Genomic DNA, 21978 nt, shown 5'->3' on the forward strand with positions numbered 1-21978 from the left:
TCAAACAACACAAAGCCTCTCTCCCTCCCCCACAGGTCACATCCTGGGGCAGTTCAGAGGCCAGTGGGGATTCATTCACTGGTGAAGGAGTAACATCTCTGCAGAGGGGCCACCAGCAGGCCTACCACTCAAGGGCATCCATGGAGCGGAGTTCAGAGGCAGGCTTCTCCTTCGGGCTCAGGGCATCCCAGCAGCAGTCGCAGTCTACAAGGATGGGGTCCAGGACTCTGTGTGGCAGGGGCGGCAATTCGGTCACTTCGGTGGCAAAAAGACCAACGAATAGCAAGCACACAAGGGCGTCAGGTATGGAAGCAATTATATATTTTGAACAGTGTGGGTCCGGTGTACCAAACCCTAGGATGAGTACTATTCTAAATTGAAAAGATTAGTTTCTGTACGTTTTTTTCTTTGTTAAACAAAAACTTTACTCCATTACTCTTTGTTCAATCAATAAGTTCATTTATTCATCCATTGTTTCATGGTGAAGTTTCAAAACACACTGATAATCCAACGATTTCATATAACCCAATGCATTTTGGGTCTAGAAAGAGACCCTTCCTCAGGGCTCTGTAACAGAAAGATACATGAAGCAAGATCAGCCTTTCGTTAAACCAATTCAAATTAACATGTACAAAAATAAAAAGCTGTTCAACCAAAACCCAACGTTGTCGAGTGGCAGCATTAAAAAATGTAGGTGTACAATCTCGGTCTGTTCAAATTTACGCGCTTCATCTTAAACATGGGTCTAAAGATAAACGTGCCTCTGGGTCATAAAGAAAGCTTTACCGTACAGTACATGAGTGGATTGAGACTTTCATTGCTGCGCTCAGTGAAGTACAATTACGCATGTTTTCAAAGTTCAAAGGTGATATTTGAAGCTATACAAAGAGGCTGTACTTAAGCGCTATGAGTTAGGAAAGCCGATGCAAATTGACTAACGTCTTCTGATCGATTTGAGCAGCGTGTATCCTGTTCAAGCTCAATCAATCAATCAGTGACACTTATAAAGCGCGCTACATACCCGTAGGGTCTCAAGGCGCTGGGGGGGGGGGGGGAGCCGCTACTGCTCGAACAGCCAGGTCTTCAGCTTCTTCCTGAAGGAGAGGTGGTCTTGGGTCAGGCGCAGGTCGGGCGGGAGGGAGTTCCAGGTCTTGGCGGCCAGGTAGGAGAAGGACCTTCCTCCTGTAGTCGCTCTTCGGATGCGGGGGACGGCGGCGAGGGCGTGGTTGGCTGATCGGAGGTGGCGTTTGGGAGTGTAGAAGTTGACTCGGCTGTTGAGGTAGCTCGGGCCTTGGTCGTGTAGGGCTTTGTGTGCGTGGGTGAGGAGGCGGAAGGTGATTCTTTTGTTGACGGGGAGCCAGTGAAGGTCTCTCAGATGTCCGGAGATGTGGCTGGTTCGTGGGATGTCGAGGATGAGTCTGGCTGAGGCGTTCTGGATCCGCTGGAGTCTCTTCTGGAGCTTGGCGGTGGTGCCGGCGTAGAGGGCGTTGCCGTAGTCCAGTCGGCTGGTGACGAGGGCCTGGGTGACGGTCTTCCTGGCCTCGGTGGGGATCCACCAGAAGATCTTCCGTAGCATGCGTAGGATGTTGAAGCATGCCGAGGAGACGTTGTTGACTTGCCTGGTCATGGAGAGGGAGGAGTCCAGGATGAAGCCCAGGTTGCGTGCATGGTCTGTCGGTTTGGGTGCGGTGCCCAGGGCGGGAGGCCACCAGGAGTCGTCCCAGGCGGAGGGAGAGGAGCCCAGGATGAGGACCTCCGTCTTGTCCGAGTTCAGTTTCAGGCGGCTGGTCGTCATCCACTCGGCTACCTCTTTCATCCCTTCGTGCAGGTTGGCTCTGGCGGCGGCGGGGTCGTTGGTCAGGGAGAGGATCAGCTGGGTGTCGTCGGCGTAGGAGATTATGCTGAGGTTGTGTTTGCGTACGATGGCCGCGAGGGGGCTCATGTAGACGTTGAAGAGGGTGGGGCTCAGAGATGATCCTTGGGGGACGCCGCAGATGACTTCGGTGGCCTCTGACTTGTACGGTGGTAGGCGGACTCTCTGTGTTCTCCCGTCGAGGAAGGAGATGATCCATTCCAGCGCCTTGTCCTGGATTCCGACGTTGCTGAGGCGCCGTACTAGGGTGCGGTGGCAGACCGTGTCGAATGCCGCGGAGAGGTCTAGGAGGATGAGGGCCGCTGTTTCTCCGTTGTCCATCAGGGCTCGGATGTCATCGGTGGCGGCGATGAGGGCGGTCTCGGTGCTGTGGTTGGCTCGGAAGCCGGACTGTGAGGGGTCGAGGGATCCGTTCGTCTCGAGGAAGGCGGCCATCTGCTTGTTGACGGTCTTCTCGATGACTTTGGCTGGAAACGGGAGGAGCGAGATGGGGCGGTAATTCTTGAGGTCGGTGGGGTCCGCTGTTGGTTTCTTGAGTAGAGCGCTGAGTTCGGCGTGTTTCCAGCTCTCGGGGAAGATGGTGGTGTCGAAGGATGTGTTGATGATGTCTCGCAGGTGGGGTGCGATGACAGCGTCGGCCTTGTTGAAGACGTGGTGAGGGCAGGGGTCGGTCGGTGATCCGGAGTGGATGGAGTTCATCGTGCGGATGGTGTCTTCGGTGCTGATCGGGGTCCAGGCGTGGAGGGTGGTGGTGGGGGGTGGTTGTTCGGTCATGGTGTGCGTTGGTTGGTTGTTGAAGCTGATGTGTATGTCCGCGATCTTGTTGTGGAAGTATGAAGCCAGGGAGTTGCAGAGGTCTTGTGATGGGGTGATGTCGTTGTTTCCTGCGCTGGGGTTGGAAAGCTCTTTGACGATGTTGAAGAGTTCCTTGCAGTTGTGTGCGTTGTTGTCCAACCGGTCCTTGAATGCTGTTTTCTTGGCGGCGCGGATCAGCTGGTGGTGTTTCCGGGTGGCAAGTTTGAAGGAGGTCCTGTTGTCCGGTGTCGGTTCCCTTCTCCAGACTTTCTCGAGGGCTCGGCAGTTCTTCTTGGAGCTCTTGAGTTCGTCGGTGAACCATGGGGCTTTCTTGCTGCCGGGTCTGCTGGGCGGGGTCCTCAGTGGGGCGAGTTCGTCCGCGCAGTTGCTGATCCACTTCGTGAGGTTGTCGGCGGCCTGGCTGGGGTTCGCTGAGCTGGCAGGAGGGTGCTGGCTCAGGGACGTGGCGAGCTGGTCTGCTGTGATCTTGTTCCAGCTTCTGCGGGCGGCCTGTTGCTGGTGGTGGTGGGTCGTCGTTTTATTGAAGGTGAAGTGGACGCAGCTGTGGTCCGTCCATTGAAGCTCTGTGGCGTGGCTGAAGTCGATGTCTTTGCTGGATGAGAAGACAGCGTCGAGTGTGTGTCCGGCGAGGTGGGTGGGGGTGGACACCAGTTGCTTGAGTCCCAGGTTGGCGAGGTTGTCGAGCAGGGTGCTGGTGTTGCGGTCGTTGTTGTTCTCCAGATGGAAGTTGAGGTCTCCCAGGAGGATGTAGTCAGCGGAGGGGAGGGCATGTGGGCTGACGAAGTCGGCTATGTCCTCGCTGAATTGTGTGCGTGGTCCAGGGGGTCGGTAGATCAGGGTGCCTCTGAGGGTGGTGTTCGGGTTGGTGTGGATCTGGAAATGCAGGTGTTCGGCGGTGGTCAGGGAGTTGTCGGTGCTGGTCGTGAGACGGATGGTGCTCCTGTGGATGATGGCGATGCCTCCTCCCATCTGGTTGGCGTTTCGGTCCCTCCGGACGATCTTGTAGCCTTCTGGGATGGCGATGGCGATGTCGGGAGCTGAAGAGGCGTTCATCCAGGTCTCCGTGAGGAAGGCAACGTCTGGAGCTGTGGTGTCGAGGAGGTTCTAGAGTTCGATGGCATGTCTGTGGACGGGGCGGGTGTTGAGCTTATACTTCCTGTGCTTATACTTCCTGGTTAGGATTCTCGGAAGTATACAACAAACTTTATATGCAATCGCAAAGCGATTTGGATTGTTCCCTATGCACATGATAAGAGCTAATTCTTGCATAACGGCTTCAGGTCACATGTTAGGGATTGACCTATCATGGATGACGAGTTCCGACACGGGCACAATGCAAAGTTCTACTGGTGCACGTGATAAGGGTAAATTATTCCATGACGGCTTCAAGTCACGTGTTGTTAATGACCCAATCGTAGTGCTCAAGTAACGGAAAGAATAAGCTAACACGAAATTAAAAAGTAAAAAAACAAATGTTGCCTAATGAAAACGACCCACTCTTGTGTGATTAACGCGCCTTAGTGTGAAGAATTGTCATGAAAAACTATTCTGTTATGAATTTTTGTTTACACATAAATGATTCAAAACAAAGTACTCATTTTTACATTTACATAAGCAAATATTATAATCAATTGTACAATTGAGAATGACTCCATGTTAATCGTTATACATATCTGTTGTGCAGAGTTCAATAAAGCATTGTTCAGGTGATTACGAGTTCATTATAAAAAACAAGTAAGTTCAACGCGATCATTCATTCCATATGGTTGTAAGGAATTCCGGTTTTTTATCCCAAACAATTGGGCCCTTAATAATTGTTTATGCGGATCGATGTCACGTCGTTGTTCTATTGCTTCTAACACAGTGAATTTCATTTGAGATATTTGATGAGCTGATTCATGCCAATGTGCTGCAACGGTTGATTTGATGTTATGTGTTCTTATACTGCTTTTGCGTTCGGTCATCCTGATTTTAATTTTTCTCTCGGTTTGACCAACATATATCTTGCCACATGGGCATTTGATGGCGTACACAACATTCTTTGTATCACATGTGCTGGAATGATGAAGTGATATTTTGTTGCCTTTCATTGGATGCGTAAATACACTGCCTACCATGACATTATTACAATAAACGCAATTTTCACATCTTTGCATTCCTTTTTGGTTGATTTCCATAGATATCTTTGGGCCAGATGTAGGTGGCCAATTACCGGTCGGTAACGGCCGAATTCGGCCGTTACCGACCGGTAATTGGATTTTGAGATGTAGGGCCCTTAATTTTACAGAATCGGTAAGTTTACCGATTCGGTAAATATACCGATTCTGTAAAATACCGAATCGGTATTTTTACCGATTCGGTAAATCTGAGATGTAGGTGGGACTCTTCTGAGTCCCACAAGCCTTACCGAATCGGTATTTTACCATCAAATCCAATTTGATGGTAAAATACCGATTCCGGTGTGCATGCACATGTGTGCATGCACACCTATGCCATATGACAGGCAGACCTGCCCTTTGGGCATGTATGCCTTCCACATGGCACCCGAGCCTGTTTTGGGGGGGCCAGAGGGTGTCAAAGTGACACCCCCTGCACCCTTGTGAAAATCGGTATTTACCGAATCGGTAAATTCCGAATCGGTAATGCCCATTCATTCCTATGGGCTTCAAATACCGTAAATTCGGTAAATACCGAATTTCCCCGATTCGGTATTCCAGCACATCTGGAATATCTACATATCCACCCCTCAGATTTACCGATTCTTAATTACCGAATCGGTAAAATTCGGTAATTAAGAATCGGTAAATCTATTCTACCTACATCTGGCCCTTTGTCTTTAAAAATTCTTGCTGATTTTTTGAGCATTGGAATGCAAAGGTTACTTTTTCATCAAACAGCAAATATATATTTGCCAGGATGTCGCACACAGCCACGAATGAATGTCGGATGTCTCGTCCGACAGGCAGAGCCTCCTCAGAGGGAAGCCATCATGTGGCCAGGAAAGCCCCACCCACCAATCACATACTGTCTGTAGTGGCTCAACATGACTATAATTAAACACTATCTCCATAGGTACTTGAACATCCATAAAACAATACATTGTCTCTACGGGGACTTGAACATGACTCCCACCATACATGAATTACGAGAGGTGTTAAACATGAAGAATGTGATTACAAAGGGAACTCTAACCCCAGCTTTCCCACCTACCCCATGTATAATCCTTGGCAAGCCATAAAGTTGCCCTATTTTACATTTCCCTTTATCTCACGATTTGTGAGCACCTAGAAATAGGCTAAATAGCTGAGTCCCCTTAGATAAACTTGCTTTACTAACTTTTTCCGGTGAGAAATATATTAATATCAAAATCAGGTTATTGTTTGGCACTAGGTCAGATGGAGCTATTCATAAATGTGTAAACAATCACATTGTTTGAGAACAGCACTGAAAAGTAAATATTTTTCGATATGCCCTTGAATGTATTAAACCCCATGTGACAATTTGTGCGTATGTCCTCACAAGGTTAGTAACACATGTTCTTTTCTTCCAGCAGTGATGCATCATTACATTGCTCATATATCATGTTTATTAGGTCGATGACTCTTTCACTGGTAGTCACATCAATGAAGGGTAGTAGATTGCAATATGTGATTACGACAAAATAGGACGAATTTCTAGCCATCTTCATACCCACTATTTGGGCAGTCAAAATGTGTACCTTCTTGCAAAGGTATGCACTTCTGGGATAAACTCACGTCAAGACCAGCTCTTGGAACAATCCCCAGATGACTAATGTGATGGGGGTATGAAACAAAGCAGAATTTAAGAAGACTTAATCTGAGCAGATTCAAGTTTCTAGAAACCTGAACGTGCTTCCTTCAGAAATCAGGCTCAGTCTTCACTCATGGTTTTCAGACAGGAGCTAAAGAAGGGGATATCTGAGATTTAGCGGTAGCTTAAAAAAGTGTCCAGGATCCACACCTAGGGTGTCCCTTATAAATACAGCAATCAATTACCCTCACCACTACCTCAATTCAGGGAAAACAGGTGAAACTCCAAACCCAACCTATGTTGGAGGTACTTCAGAAGGATGAAGTAGCGCATTCATTTACAAAGATGCCCAAACATAGGGGATGGCCCAGCTGTTTCGTTAATCTACATTTGCATAATCAGAGTGAACTGACAAATCCTAGTGAAATTAAAGAACTCACAAAAGAAAGGCACTGACACCAATTGGTTTCTGTTTCGGAAAATGGGAGCAAATGGTTTGCTTTAACCTGTACTTATCATGAACTGCTCCCTGCAAAAGTAGAAGAGAAGTGTGTCAACAGATTCCAAGGAAATTTAACCCAAAATATCCAATACCATTGTGATGGTGCTCATAAAGGGACAGTTCACAGAAAAGAGGAGGAAGTATCAGAATTTTTAAAAAATAAAACCCAAGAGAAATTCCAGTGTACAAGTGATTACACACATATTTGCAAAACAAAAAAGTACTTTGTTTTATTTATTTTGATTAAAGTATTTATATAGTGGGCCTCACCACATGTGTAACAGATGCTGTACTTTAAACAATGAGAAAATACAGCAAACCATCAACTGGAGGTCTTCCAAATATTTTGCTTGGATCCCTTCCCACTCAAAAATACTCTTGAAGTCAGACCCCCTTGCAAAACGTAGAGGAGCGGGAGGGGCAGGGCTGAAAGCAGTAGGTAGGGCTTATGAGATGATGTTATGTTATGTTATGTTAATAACACTTCTATAGCGCACAGATGCCCCAGCCAAGGGGCGTCCCGGCGCTTCTGGAAGGGTACCCGAACACAACACCGCAGCATAGGGGAGGATACACACAGATCAGGGGCACTTTTTACAGTAGCTCACATAATCCACACTAAACGTGAGACATATAAAAACTGAACTAGACAAAAATCACTACTCCCATTAATTGAGGTCTTCAAGCTCTTGGGTCTCAATACAACTACACCTTCTGCAGTAATGATGGCTACTGCCCTGCATAGAAGGCTGTCCCCTCTGTCTCATTCACTCCTTCCCCACCATGTCTGGCCATCACTCCCCATGTCTGGCCATCACTCCAATCTTGAAACAGACTGTCTGTCCCTTTCAGAATACATGAGCTCCCATGTATTGCCCACTTCTTTGCAGCAAAATTGTTCTCATCCCCAATACTCTCCCCTTGACTTACTGTAAAGTAAGACGGTGATAATTGTGGTGCAGTGTGCTCTTCACACTCCTGGCCAAGCGGGAAGTCTCCCCTACCTCGTGTTAAAGTCCTTCTGCCATCCCCCTTTCTGCCATCTCTCTGTAACCTATTGCTCCGCTTCTCCAGATTTTCTCTGTCTTGGGCTATTGGGCCAATGCCAAAAGCAACACAGGTAGAGCAAGGGAGCCCTGAGCCCTAATGCAGGAAAGGAATGAGTAAATCTGCCAAAATAGGGGTATTGTTGGGCCCTCATACCCCTGGGCCATGGTTCCACTGCATCTGCAATAGCAATGATACCTATTCCTGCGCCCACTCCACTTGCCATTATCTTTAGTCCTGAGGTCCAAAGCAGACGGTCCGTTGCTTTGTTTAGAATTAAAAGGAAAAATACCCACTTTCCCCATTGCTTGTAATCTAGGACCCAATGATAAGAAGGAAAATGGCTTGCCACCTCTTTGTGATATTACCACACACATTATTGGGGAGCACTGCCCCCTCACACCACTGTCCCAGTGCCAATGCACCTGCTGTGCTAATCGTTGTGGTAGTGACAGCTTTAATATACATACATATATATATATATGTGCACAACAGTCCTTCCCAAACAGAAAAGGCGGAGGCCAGCACGGGAACAGGTAGGAAGCCTTTATTTAAACAAAATTCCACCAAGGCGAATGCATTTCGTCGCTTTAGCCTTAGTCAACGCCGTGGAAATAATGGGAAGAAGGAAGTGAGTCTGCACCTTTAGGTGTCCTGCTGCAGTTGGATTGGCTGCCGTTACTCCTCCCCCTGAAGGGCTCCACCACAGGTAGTTCGTACTGTCGGTACTCAAACTACAGGACCCAGAATGCAAAGTTGTATTCCGAGGTCCCGCGGCTTTGATGATATCAGGAAATGCCATTAGGCAGGGCGGTGCACTCTCACTATCCAGTGTTTCCCATCTTGGAAAAGAAAGAGCCTCCTTCCGTCCCCACCGCACAACCACACTTCCCAGATGTCTCTTTCGCGGGGGCATGCGGCGCGTGCAGCTAGCCCAGTGCAAGGAACAGTGTCCTCAACACCGCGTCAATTTCACCTGGATGATGTGGTGGGCCTGACCGTGTCAATCTATGACCAAGTCCAATGCCGAAGCGTTGCCAGCAACTCGTCAGGCCACTTGATTTGCGGGTGCCTCCCAACACGCCACTGGCAGGCGCGTAATTGATGCACAACATTCCTTCCCAAACAGAAAAGGCGGAGTCCAGCATGGGTACAGGTAGGAAGCCTTTATTTAAACAAAATTCCACCAAGGCGAATGCATTTCGGCGTCTTTAGCCTTCGTCAGCGCCGTGGAAATATTGGAAAGAAGGAAGTGAGTCTGCACCTTTAGGTGTCCTGCCGCAGTTGGATTGGCTGCCATTACTCCTCCCCCTGTAGGGCTCCACCACAGGTAGTTCGTACAGTCGGTACTCGAACTACAGGACTCAGAATGCAAAGTTTTATTCAGAGGTCCCGCGGCGTTGATGATATCAGGAAATGCCATTAGGCAGGGCGGTGCACTCTCACTATCCAGTGTTTCCCATCTTGGCAAAGAAAGAGCCTCCTTCCGTCCCCACCGCACAACCACACTTCCCACATGTCTCTTTCGCGGGGGCATGCGGCGCGTGCAGCTACCCAGTGCAAGGAACAATGTCCTCAACACCGCGTCAATTTCACCTGGATGATGTGGTGGGCCTGACCGTGTCAATCCATGACCAAGTCCAATGCCGAAGCGTTGCCAGCAACTCGTCAGGCCGCTTGATGTGCGGGGGCCTCCCAACACGCCACTGGCAGGCACGTAATTGATGCACAACAGTCCTTCCCAGACAGAAAAGGCGGAGGCCAGCACGGGAACAGGTAGGAAGCCTTTATTTAAACAAAATTCCACCAAGGCGAATGCATTTCGGCATCTTTAGCCTTCGTCAGCGCCGTGGAAATAATGGGAAGAAGGAAGTGAGTCTGCACCTCCTGCCGCAGTTGGATTGGCTGCCGTTACTCCTCCACCTGAAGGGCTCCACCACAGGTAGTTCGTACTGTCGGTACTCAAACTACAGGACCTAAAATGCAAAGTTTTATTCTGTTTGGAAAGGACTGTTGTGTATATATATATATATATATATATATATATATATATATATATATATATATATATACAAGACTGCATTTCTCAACCCCTTCTCCAGACACCTTTCTGAGGAAGGGGGAAACTGTCTCATTTATCAAAGAAATAAAATTAGATCCCACATAGTTCAACCTCCTTTGGGCCATCTCTTTCATGCTGTTCATGGATTGTTGTCCTTTCCTTTTTTTCTTGGGTCATTACCCAGAGAATATGACCTTTTTGTCATTTTCCCTTCCACCCTCTTGACTCACCTGAAAAGGCATCTGCATGTAAACAGTGGCTGAAGTTTGCAGGGTGTATGAGGACAAAGACGCCCATGTGTTTTTAATTTTGGTAACACTGTTCCCATTATTTTTACAAAAAAGTCATCATTGTATTATTAAAGGGGATCTGGAGGTACCTCAGTGTGAAAGAAAAAAGGAGCGGGTCCAAAGTGCTTAAATTTATGGAGTCACTTAAAGCATCATTATGACAAAGATTTAATATTTTTCAGAGGCATTCTTTCAAAGTACTTTATTTATAATATACAGGGTCACACTGGAATAATGCAATTCTAATTGCTGCATTTTTTGCATAGTTCAACAAAAATATGAATTTCTAGCTAAAATGGATAAAAAGTCATTAAAAACATGTTGACATGTTTGTGTGCAGTGGAAGGCCCCTTGCAAAGTTAAAATTGTCATCTTCAAGTTGCTTATTTCTGTATTTGGTTAATACATTTGTACCAATTAGGGGAAATCTTTGCCCAGATATTACTACCATGTGTAAAAATGTTAAAATACTAAAGTAGTACGAGCAGATAAATGTGCCACATTATACCACATAATCAGCCTCTTCTTTCTGTATAATCTAGTAATCACTGCCGCCCAATTTGGTGCTCCCCTGCTGCATAATTCCAGTGGCCCTGATCACATGCATACAATTATTTTGTGGCAGCCTACATTATACTGTGTGTGCATTACCCATTAATTAACTGCGGGGCCAGATGTACAATAATTTTTTGCAGTCACACAAGGGTATTCAACCCTTTTGCAACCACACCAAATGGGGGTGGTATATACCAATGCCATTTTGCGAGTCACAGGTTGTTAAAAATGCTCCCCAAGTTCCTTGACCTAGGTGCAGATATATGAAATAGCCTTTTTGCGAGTCCTAATAGTGATTTTTTGCGAATCTCTATTATGGACTTACAAAATGCTATGTATGTAGGAATCACAATAATAATTGCTATTCCAACATATTCCTTAATTGCAATTCGCAAATAAGGAATACCTTCTCATTGCACTTTGAAAAATGCAAAAAAGTGAATTTTTCTGAGAAATCGCAAATTACCACCAACCTGAAATTGGGGGTAATTTTCGATTTCTTAAGCCAAAATCGGCCAACTTGGGTGCTACCTACATTGCATTTAAGGAATCGCAATTTGGGATTCCTTAAATGCATTTGCAAAATAGGGAATCGCACATTTATTTATTCCTTATATTGCGAGGGCCTTTTGGGATGATCTTACAATGTGCTCCACCAGACTACTTACTGTAGGTCATTGGAAAGGAAATGTTCCGGTTTGATTCCATAACATTTCTAAATGTTACAATTATACCTGACATAAATTGGATTCCATTGTCAGGCTTCAGTAGCTATGGATTCCCTTCCAAAAACTGATTTACCTCCTCCATAGTAGGATAGCTCAAAAATGTATATTAATTCATTTTAGAAAAATTATCAAGAAGCAGAACTAAAAATCTGTTGTTATGTCCTAACATATTGCAATGGCCAGCAAAATCAATTGAGACTTTTTTGCAAGGTTTCCTTGGTACATCAGACAAACACGTTGGCTCACAGGAAGCTTTGCAATGTTTGCAATGTTTTGCAGCAATTAACTTATTTTCAGCTGTGGAAAGATGGCCACTAATAATATTTTGAATTGACTTTCTAGCAGAAGTGATTGTGGGATGACCTTTATATGAAAATTTAATGAACCCTTCCTTAAGTGGGAATACATAATAACTATGTGATGTCTCATCAAAAGAAGTGTGGCTCAATGGTTAGAGCGGCAGATCCTGATGCAGAGGTCTAGCCCGGGACCAGGGTTCAATTCCCCGTCTCGGCAGGTCTTTGGCTCAAAATTCCACGGACATGATAATTCTCGCCTCGGTGCCTTTCCAATCATGGAGTCCCACTCTGCAACTCTGGGCAATAGCTTGCTTAATCTCCACAATGGCCCCCACAACTCTAAGGATGCTTGGCCTCCACCTTGGGGGTGCCCAGGAGTGGACACCTCACAGGGAAAGCCAGGATGGGTTCCACAGCGGTATTCGTACAAGCGCCTTGAGACCCTTGCGGGTGAGTAGTGCGCTATACAAGTATCAATTTACATTTACATTTACCCTGTTAAATTTAATTCTGGTAACATCAACATCTACATTTTTTCTGTTGGCCAGCCATCCACCAACAATGAACTTGTTAACTAATGCAAATGGATTGTCAAATTACTTACCTCCATCTATTCTCCCTCTGAAACAGCTCCTTCCCAGCCACCCACTGTATCAATAACCACCACTGCCCACTTTTGTTTATACAATACATGGTCATCATCACCCAATGTTTCCCATCTCCAATGTACTTTATTGCAAAATTGAACTCATGGAGTCTGAATACCAATTTTGCAAGTCTTGAAGAAGCTCACCCTGTGCTGCATCCATCCATCACATAAATTGATAGTTTATAATATGTCACCAGATCAGATTTTTTTCCTCAAAGAAAGTCTTCAGTATCTCGCCTATATTTTCAATTGTACTCTAATTTAATTCTCATCCCTGTAATACTCAGGAGATGAATGGTATTGTGTGTTCTTTACCATTACTTATCTGACTCGGAACAGACCTCGTCCAAGGGAGCTAGCATCCACAGTGAGAAAACACTTACTCAATTTATAAGGCTTGAGTGCTGATAGAATTAAAGATTTAGTAGCTTCACAATCATCATTTTGTTCATTACCCCTTACAAAATGTTCACCCTTTCTTAACAATTTGTCCAATGGTTTAGCACGAATAGCATATCCTTGCACATACCTGGGATAATACTCTCCTAATAGTAAATAAGATATGAGAGCATCCTTTTCACTAAGTATCATAGCTTTCTTGTTGACATCTAAAAAATGAGATTTATGTTCAATTCAAAGTTTTAAAATGTGCACTTTTCTATCGTCAAAGCTTTTTCTTCTAACACTTGCAAAATTCACAAAACGTCATCTTAAAATGTGTGTACTTCAATGAAACCCTTAAATAACACTTCTATAAGCTTTTGGAATGTGCTGGCTGCTAAGGCCAGCCTATAAGATAGTCTGAGAAATCCAAAGGCTCAGAAAGGAGTGACATACATGGTTAGGTCATGTGACCATCCAGCTAAAGAGACCTCAAGATATGCTGATTTTAAATCAATAATGTAAAAGTATTGCACCCTACTTACAGCAGTCCACATTTCTTGAGTCCTAAGGGAAGCACAACAGTCTATAATATTGTTTTTGTTTAACCCCTTTGCTGCGGCTGCAATTCCGCAGCAGCGCTAGGGGGGTGGGGGGCTTCACGGCGCTTCCATGCTCGTGACGGAACCGCTCCGTCACGAGCCTCGGGTGCGCTGAGCTTGTGACGGAGCAGTTCCGTACCAGCATGGGATCGTAATTCTGCCCAGAGCTCTGATCTGCTTGATTTCTTTATAAACTATAACTTCTTTGCATAACATATCCAAATGTTTTTTCAACTCTTTCCTGATACTTAAAGGTATGGAGGGAAAGTTATAAAAGTATAATTCACAGACTACCTCACTAAGTAGAAAACAGATAAAGTAAAAAAGAGGAGCCTATACAGTGCTTGATATATTATGCAACAAATGGATTGTAATTATTGAAAAGTAAAGAAATTATTTTTAAAATCAGTATATATAACAATTTTAACTTGCATATATATTTCTGTATTTTACATGTAGTATATGATATGGTATGTGTTTGTATTTGACTGTTTACGATGTATTTAAATGTATAATTGGTATTTATTATTATTATTGTGGTATAGTTGATGTCAGTCATATGATTTAGTTTGTGAATCTATGTTGTGATTTTATGTAATGTCCTTTATTAGTTGATCACAATGATGAATAAACTGTTTAATAAAATCACCACTATAAGGGATTAACCTTGCAATCACTGTTTTTGTATTATGAGGCTATAATCTATGCCATAAATACCTATCGATCTATAAAATAAAATAAAAAACAAATTTAGAATACCACAGATTGTCTGTTCATACATGGCCTTTATTTAGTATTTTTATATAAACTTACAGGTTACCAAGGTGTTTTCATTACATTGGTGGGAAAGTAATGTTCTATGTAGGAATGGGCGGAGTTCGCTGAGTTTTACTCCACGGAACTCTGCAAAGTGCCATAAATAATCTGCAGCTCTCTGCGGAGTTCTGCCAGTGGCAGAGTCAGTTAAGTCACAATGATTTTTTAGCGCCAGGAGTTTGTCCCGTGCTGTAAAATCAGCACCAATAGCGCTCTGCGTTGTACCAGAGGACACTGCTGCTTGAAGAGACATTCTACTCAAGCTGCAGCTTCCTCAACTGAGCAGCAGATTTCTCAACACTGGAAGTCGCGGCCTACCTTGTCAGCCCGCATTGAGAAATCTCGTTGAGAGGTCTGGAGCGAGATTGTTTACTCATGAGTGCTCGCCAGCTTAGCTAACTGTAACTGCAAAATGTCTCTGATCTTCTATGGGTGAAATGTCAGCCTAAATATAACGTCCCTGTAATCTTTTTTTTTTGTGAATTTCTAAAGTTTTTTTAAATTCTATTTTGTAAATATATCTTCCCTGTAACTTTTGTTTTTTTTCAGTGAATTTCTATGTTTTTTCAAATTTTATTAATATATAATCTTTGTAAGCTATGTATTTTTTGCTAAATCACTATAGTGTTTAAAATTATATTTACTAGGCATAACATTTCTCTCCTTTTTTTAAGTCAATTTTTGTCATTTTTAAATGTCTAATAGATTGATTACAGCAGATCTGCTACAATCAGATTCGGTTCCCAGTCCCCTGGATTAATATTAGTTTACACAGCATTGAATATAGAATGGATATCTAGATGCAAAATATGACAAAAAAGGTGAAAGCAATCAATTTTTAGAAAAATCCAGTGAGAAAATATTGTAAATAATACAAAAAACGTAACGTGAAAGGACTGACAATTATGCAAAAAGGTAGGAATTAATATAGTATATCAAGTTCAAAAGTAGATGTCAGATGTCAAAGGACTAACAATCATAGTAAAATGTAAATGATAATAGTATTTTTTTTCCAAAAACAATTGAACACTGTTAATATTTTCTATATATGCATTATAGACTTGTATTTCTTTTTTTTAAAATAAAATGTCAAATCTGTGGAGTTCGCTCAGAACCGCACGGTTTGTCTTGTTCCAACTCTATGGTTTTTGTTCAAATCACTTGATAGCAGTGAACTTGTGGATCTGATCAGTGAATTCAGCGAAATACTAAACAATTATTTTAGAGGTATACTACCCTTGTATTTACATAATAGTTTTAGGCTGAACATATTGTAAACAGGTTTAATGTTTTTTTTTTTCAATTTCTTGCTGAAATGAGCTGTTTTATTACTAAGCAAATCCAAGGATTTCTCTCGGAATTCGATACTTCGCTCGTTAATTTTATTTATTTTATTTGCGGTATTTGTAGAGCGCGACACTCATCCCTAGGGATATCACGGGGCTATGAACCAGGAGGGACTACTGAAAGCATATGCTGAGAGATTACGCTTTGGGGAAGAGGTGTGTTTTCAGTTTTTTCTTGAAACTGAAGGTAGTTTGTGGTGTGTCTTAGGTCGGTAGGCAGGTCATTCCACCTTTTAGCTGCCAGGTTTAATAAACACCAAAGCTTCTTTTGTATTGGTTCCTCTTGAACCCACCCACATTTTGGGATACCCACACCCATTATAGTCTCTTTGATCCTGGTTGTTAGTGGAGAGAGCTGCAAAGGTTTTTGATCCTTCCATTATGTCAGATGCAAATCTATCACCTGCTCTCCCTTCACAAGAGGATGAACAAGGAGTGGAACAAGTAGAGGCTACTTCCACCTGACAGGAGAGTGATGTCTGGTACTGGATTGTTGTGCCATCTGGAGAAAAGAAAGCCACTGTCATATTTGTTAAATGCAAGTTGTATGGAAAACAGCTTTCAAGAAGTACTATGAAAAACTACAGTTATGGCACATCATTGATGTGGAAATACATCAAAAGCATACACGAACATGGGGGGCGTGGCTTGAACGGCGCACAAGATGGCGGCTTGATAGCGGAGCTCCGCTAGTCGATCACCGGGACCGGCGACTTTCTCCGCATTCACCGGGAAATTGTGGGCGCAAATAGCATATTCCGCTGTCGGAACATGAGGTGAGCAGAAGGAGCTACCCTGCTTTCCTCTACTCCAGCGTTATGCGCTCTTTCCTTTGGTGACGCGGTTCGCTACTCCAGCGGCCGCCATTTTCTTCCATTCTGCCGCGCTCTTTCTTCCACCACAAACGCCGCTTTTCTACCTCAGCGTGCGTGCTGCGGATATTTCCTACACCAGCCACATGCCCTAACGAGACTCTCTCTACTTCATGTCTCTCCACTTGAGACACTCTCAGCCTATTTTTTTTGATGAAAACAAAAAACGCCATTTTCTCTCAACAAACCTTAGCGCTCATTTCTCATGTATGGCGCCTTTCCCCACACAATATGGGGACACGCTCATCTGCATAGCACCTATGGACACTCTTCAGTCGACATAGACGTTTTTAATCTGTTATTCCTTGCCATGCAGTGATACTATATTCACACAATTTTTTCTGGCTTTTTCTGTGGAGAAAATATAAGTTTTGTGATTATCATTTGGTTGCATCTCATCATTCCTCGTTGCAACATATATACGCTTTTCAGTTTTTCACCATAAGCGTACCTCCTGCTTCTTATTTACAACACTTCTCCTCTGAATTTTGTGGTGACATTGCATTTCCTTCCCTAGCCATATATGGGGAAGCTTCGAAACCTCAAACTTAAAGTTTCTAAGGCCAATCCACAACTTTCCTCAGACTCTGACTCTGTTACGCAAAATATGGATGATCCTGTTCTCCACAAACCAAACGCTGCTCACGGCGCTATTCCTAAGGCTACTACATCCAGTAAGCTTATTCAACCTGGTTCAACGAAACGTCTGAAAAAAGACCCTCCCTCTCCAGGTTCTTCATTGCACTCAGCGTCCATGGATCTTATCCTGGAGGAACTTCGAGCACTTAAACCCTTCATGGCCGAAACCACTAAAACCTTGCAATTTCTTCATGACAAATGGTCCACTCTGGAATCGCGGGTTCTTCTGGTGGAACAATCTACCGAGTCTCTTCAATCTTCCTGCGCAAAAATTTCACGCTTAGAAAAAGATGTCTCTCTCCTGAAACGACAGTCGGAGGAGTTGGAAAATCGCAACCGGAGGAACAACCTACGCCTTTATAATCTTCCGGAATTTACAGAAGGATCCAATCCGACAGCTTTTTTCCAAACCTTTTTACCAAAAATTTTGGATCTTCCTCCTTCCTCTTCGCTTAACATCCAACGTGCGCACAGACTTGGCCCGAAAGTTTCCTCCAAACCCCGCGGAGTCATCATGCTGTTCCTCAAATATACTGACCTCCTTCAAGTACTTTCGGCAGCAAAGACTAAAAAGCAAGTTATGTGGGAGGGGCACAGGTTATATCTTTCCCAAGATGTTGCTAAAGTTACAGCTGATCGTCGAAAGCAGTTCCTCGATTTGAGACCACGTCTGAGAACCCTTGGTGCTAGATTTGGTCTGCTACATCCATGTCTCTTCAAGGTGACCTACAAAGACAGGACAACAACATTTGAAGATCCACTCGTCCTTGAAGAGTTCCTTCATCGTCACGAAACCGAAAACATGGACACTGCAAGACCTGTCTAACCATTCTTGTTTTACCATGTTTTATTGCTTGTCTGCCTCTCTGTTACCCTGCTGTATCTTGTTTCTATTTACTGTATTTGATTGAGTGCCTCTTACCCATGTATATCTAGCCCTATTTTGTGCAGTGTTATCGTGCTATTTCTCTGTTTCATTTACCACATGTCTCTATAATGTTTTCTTCTGATTTTTTATCTTCTTACAGATCCTCTCCTCGTGTTTCTTCATCCCGGTGTACCCATCTTTCCCTCCAATTTTGTTCCTTCGCTGGTTCCTCGGTGTTCGACGGTGTAAGTCTCCGTTGTTGATGTCGTCCTCTTCTGGCGTCGTCACCCCTCAGTTCTTTTGACTTGTTTTCTATTTGTTGAGATCTTTTTACTCTCTTCATGTATTGTTCTGCATTTACTAATGTCCTCTTTTTCTATTCTCTTTTTCAACCTATTCTCTTCCTTTTCCTTACTATGTTCTCTTTATTCGCTTCTGATTTCTTTCTCTTACAATTACTATTTTTCCATTCACATTTCTATTCTCTTACTTTTTCAACTCATTTTTTCTTCTTTTTATATCATTCTATTGAAGTTGCAAATTCCGAGTAGTTACATGGAATGTTAAGGGGTTAAATAACCCCATTAAACGTCAACGTGTTCTAACACATTTGACACGGCTTAAAGCTGACATAGCTCTCCTCCAAGAATCCCACCTTTCGGACAAGGAGGCTAACAAACTTAAACGTTGTTGGGTGGGACATGTTTTTCAATCTCCAGCTTTAGGTAAGAAAAATGGTACTGTTATTTTATGTCATAAAAAGTTAACAGTTTCAGTTATATCTTATGAAAATGATGCCAATGGCCGTTGGGTTCTTACTAATCTTCTTATTGATAAAATTCCTATCGTTATTTTTAATGTTTATGCTCCTACAGGTGTTGACAAACTATTTTGGCCTGCTATTTCTGACAAATTGGTTACAATTAATGAGCAATATGTTATTTTTGGTGGTGATTGCAACCAAGTTATGGACCCCTTTCTGGATAGAAACTCCAAAGTTAAATTTATTCCCTCTAAGATGCATTCCCAGTTTATTACTTCTATTCAAAATTATGCTCTAGTTGACATTTGGAGACTATGTAACCCTGACCTTAGAGAATACTCGTTCTATTCCCCCACCCATCATTCCCAATCCCGTATTGATTACCTCTTCCTCAGCAAGCCCCTAGCACAGCTAGCTACTCATTCAGACATTGGTTCCATTTTAATTTCAGATCATGCTCCCGTTTATGTCGATATTGATCTTATCCCCTTCTCTCCTCATTCAGGACGCTGGAGATTTAATAACTCTTTACTTCTAGACCCCATTTTCTGCACTAAATTTACAGCTTTTACCTCTGAATTCTTTGCACTAAATCACCTCCCTGAGACTCCCTTTGTCACGGTGTGGGATTCCTTCAAAGCAACTGCTAGAGGTTTTATCATCAATTTCGTTTCTCAAAAGAAAAAACAATCAATCACCAAATCAACTCAACTTTTGGATAAAATCAAGAATTTAGAATATACCTATTATAATTCTACCTCTGAATCTTCACTTCGCGAACTTATTTCTGCTAAAATGGAATTTAATAAATTTACTACAAATGCGGCATCAAATTCTCTCCTTAAATGTAATTCCCGCTATTACGGCGGCCAAAACAAAATGGGCAAGCTTCTAGCAAATTACCTCAAGATACGTAAAGAAAAAACAAAGATTGAATCTATACAGGGTCCTGCTGGTATTTCTTTCTTCAAAGACAAAGACATATTAACTCAATTTGTCTCTTTCTACCAAAATTTATACACTCCTGAATCCAGTCCTGACCCCATTGATCTTCTTGCTTATTTTCAGGATATTCCTTCCCCTCCATCTTCTCATGTTGATTTTTAATCATTGGATTTAACTATTTCCCTCTCTGAAATTTCACATGCTGTTTCAATCCTCCGTCGTGGCAAAGCTCCAGGACCAGATGGTTTTACCATTGAGTTCTACAATCACTTTTCTTCCCTTCTCCTCCCTAAACTTGTATTATTATTTCAATCCTTTGTTAATTCTGGTTCCTCTCAGGGTACTTTTCAGGAAGCATTAATCTGTCTAATACCCAAACCAGATAAAGATCATACCATATGTAAAAACTATCGCCCAATCTCCCTAGTAAATACAGATTATAAGATTTTTGCCAAGATTTTAGCCCTCCGACTAGATCCTCTGCTACCAGAACTTATTGGTCCTGAACAATCTGGATTCGTTAAAGGTCGTTTGTCATCAGATAATTCTCGTGTTTTCTTTAATGTTTTGAATAAAGCCACCTCCCTCTCTTCTCCACTGGCTGCCATTTCTCTTGATGCCGAGAAGGCTTTTGATAGGATAGGCTGGGATTTTATGTTTCAAGCTCTTCGTTGGTTTGGTTTCCCTCCTAAATTCATTTCTCTTATTTCCTTACTCTATTCTAGCCCCCACGCTTCCATTTTTGCTAACGGTATCACTTCTGATTATTTTCCCCTTCGTCGTGGGGTACGTCAAGGCTGCCCTCTATCTCCTCTTTTGTTTATTCTAGCTTTAGAACCCTTTTTAACCAAGATTAGACGCGATGATACTATTTCTGGTTTTCAATATGGTCCCCAAAAGCAAGTTAAATTATCGGTGTACGCTGATGATATTTTATTTTATTGCTCAGACCCTCAAATGACTCTACCTTCCTTCCTGAATCAAGTCTCCTCATTCTCTAAGGTATCTGGCTATCGACTTAACACAGACAAATGTGAAATCCTACCCCTAAATCCTTTTTGTCAAAAACATCTATTTGATACATTGGGCTTTTCCTGGCAACCCTCTAAGATTAAATATCTGGGTGTCTGGTTCGCTCCTCGTCTCTCTGATACCCTCAAATTCAATTTTGACTCCCTCTCTACTAAGCTCTCTACATCCATCAATCGTTGGAATCCTCTTTTTCTTTCTTGGTGGGGTCGCCTGGACTCCATAAAGATGATGCTAGCTCCTTTGGTTCTCTACACTATTTCTATGATCCCCATCCGCATCCCTAATCACCACTTCAAGTCGATAGATTCTATTTTGTTAAAGTTTTTATGGGAAGGTAAAAAACCCCGAATAGCCATCTCTGTTTTGAAGAAGGACAAATCTCTGGGTGGAGTCAAATTTCCCAATTTTAAATCATATCATAATGCCTTTTCCTTAAAACAAGCCTTGCGTTGGCTTTCTTCAGATCTTCCCTATTATCCTCCACTTTGGTTGACGATAGAATCATCTTTCCTTCATCCTTATGAATTCATTGAGGTTCTTTCCTTTTCCTCTAATGTAACTTCTCTCAGATCTCCCATTATTACTCACTCTCGTTCTCTTCTTCAGCCTTACTTGTTATCTTCCTACCCTTCTACTGCTTCTACTCACATCCAACCTATTTGGCATAATAAACACCTTCAAATCCGTAATCGCTCACTCTATTGGAAATCTTGGCATTCACGTGGTTTGAAATGGATCTCTCAACTTCTTTCTGATACTCATCCTCTTCCTTTTCATCTCCTCCAAACCCAATTTTCGTTGCCATCCTCTTCTCGTAAACAATATTTATCGCTGATCCCCTCCCTTACCCAGTATCTTTCCTCTCTCCCTGCTACCAACTCTATTCCTGCAGCACACCTTTCTATTTCGAATGCTCTTGACCAATCCCCCTCTGCTTCTTTTCTCTATAAATCTCTACAATCATCTATTGAACGCACTAAATCTAAGGTTGAGTTGGCTTGGGAGAAAGATCTGTCTCAAATATGGCCCTCTACTCTCTGGGATAAAATTTGGTCTAAAATTCACAGTACATCTAGAGCTGCTAACACTACCCAAACTTTATTTTTTATCTATAATCGTACA

The sequence above is a fragment of the Lissotriton helveticus genome, chromosome 1_1, assembly GCF_964261635.1.
Source record: "Lissotriton helveticus chromosome 1_1, aLisHel1.1, whole genome shotgun sequence".
Taxonomy (NCBI): domain Eukaryota; kingdom Metazoa; phylum Chordata; class Amphibia; order Caudata; family Salamandridae; genus Lissotriton; species Lissotriton helveticus.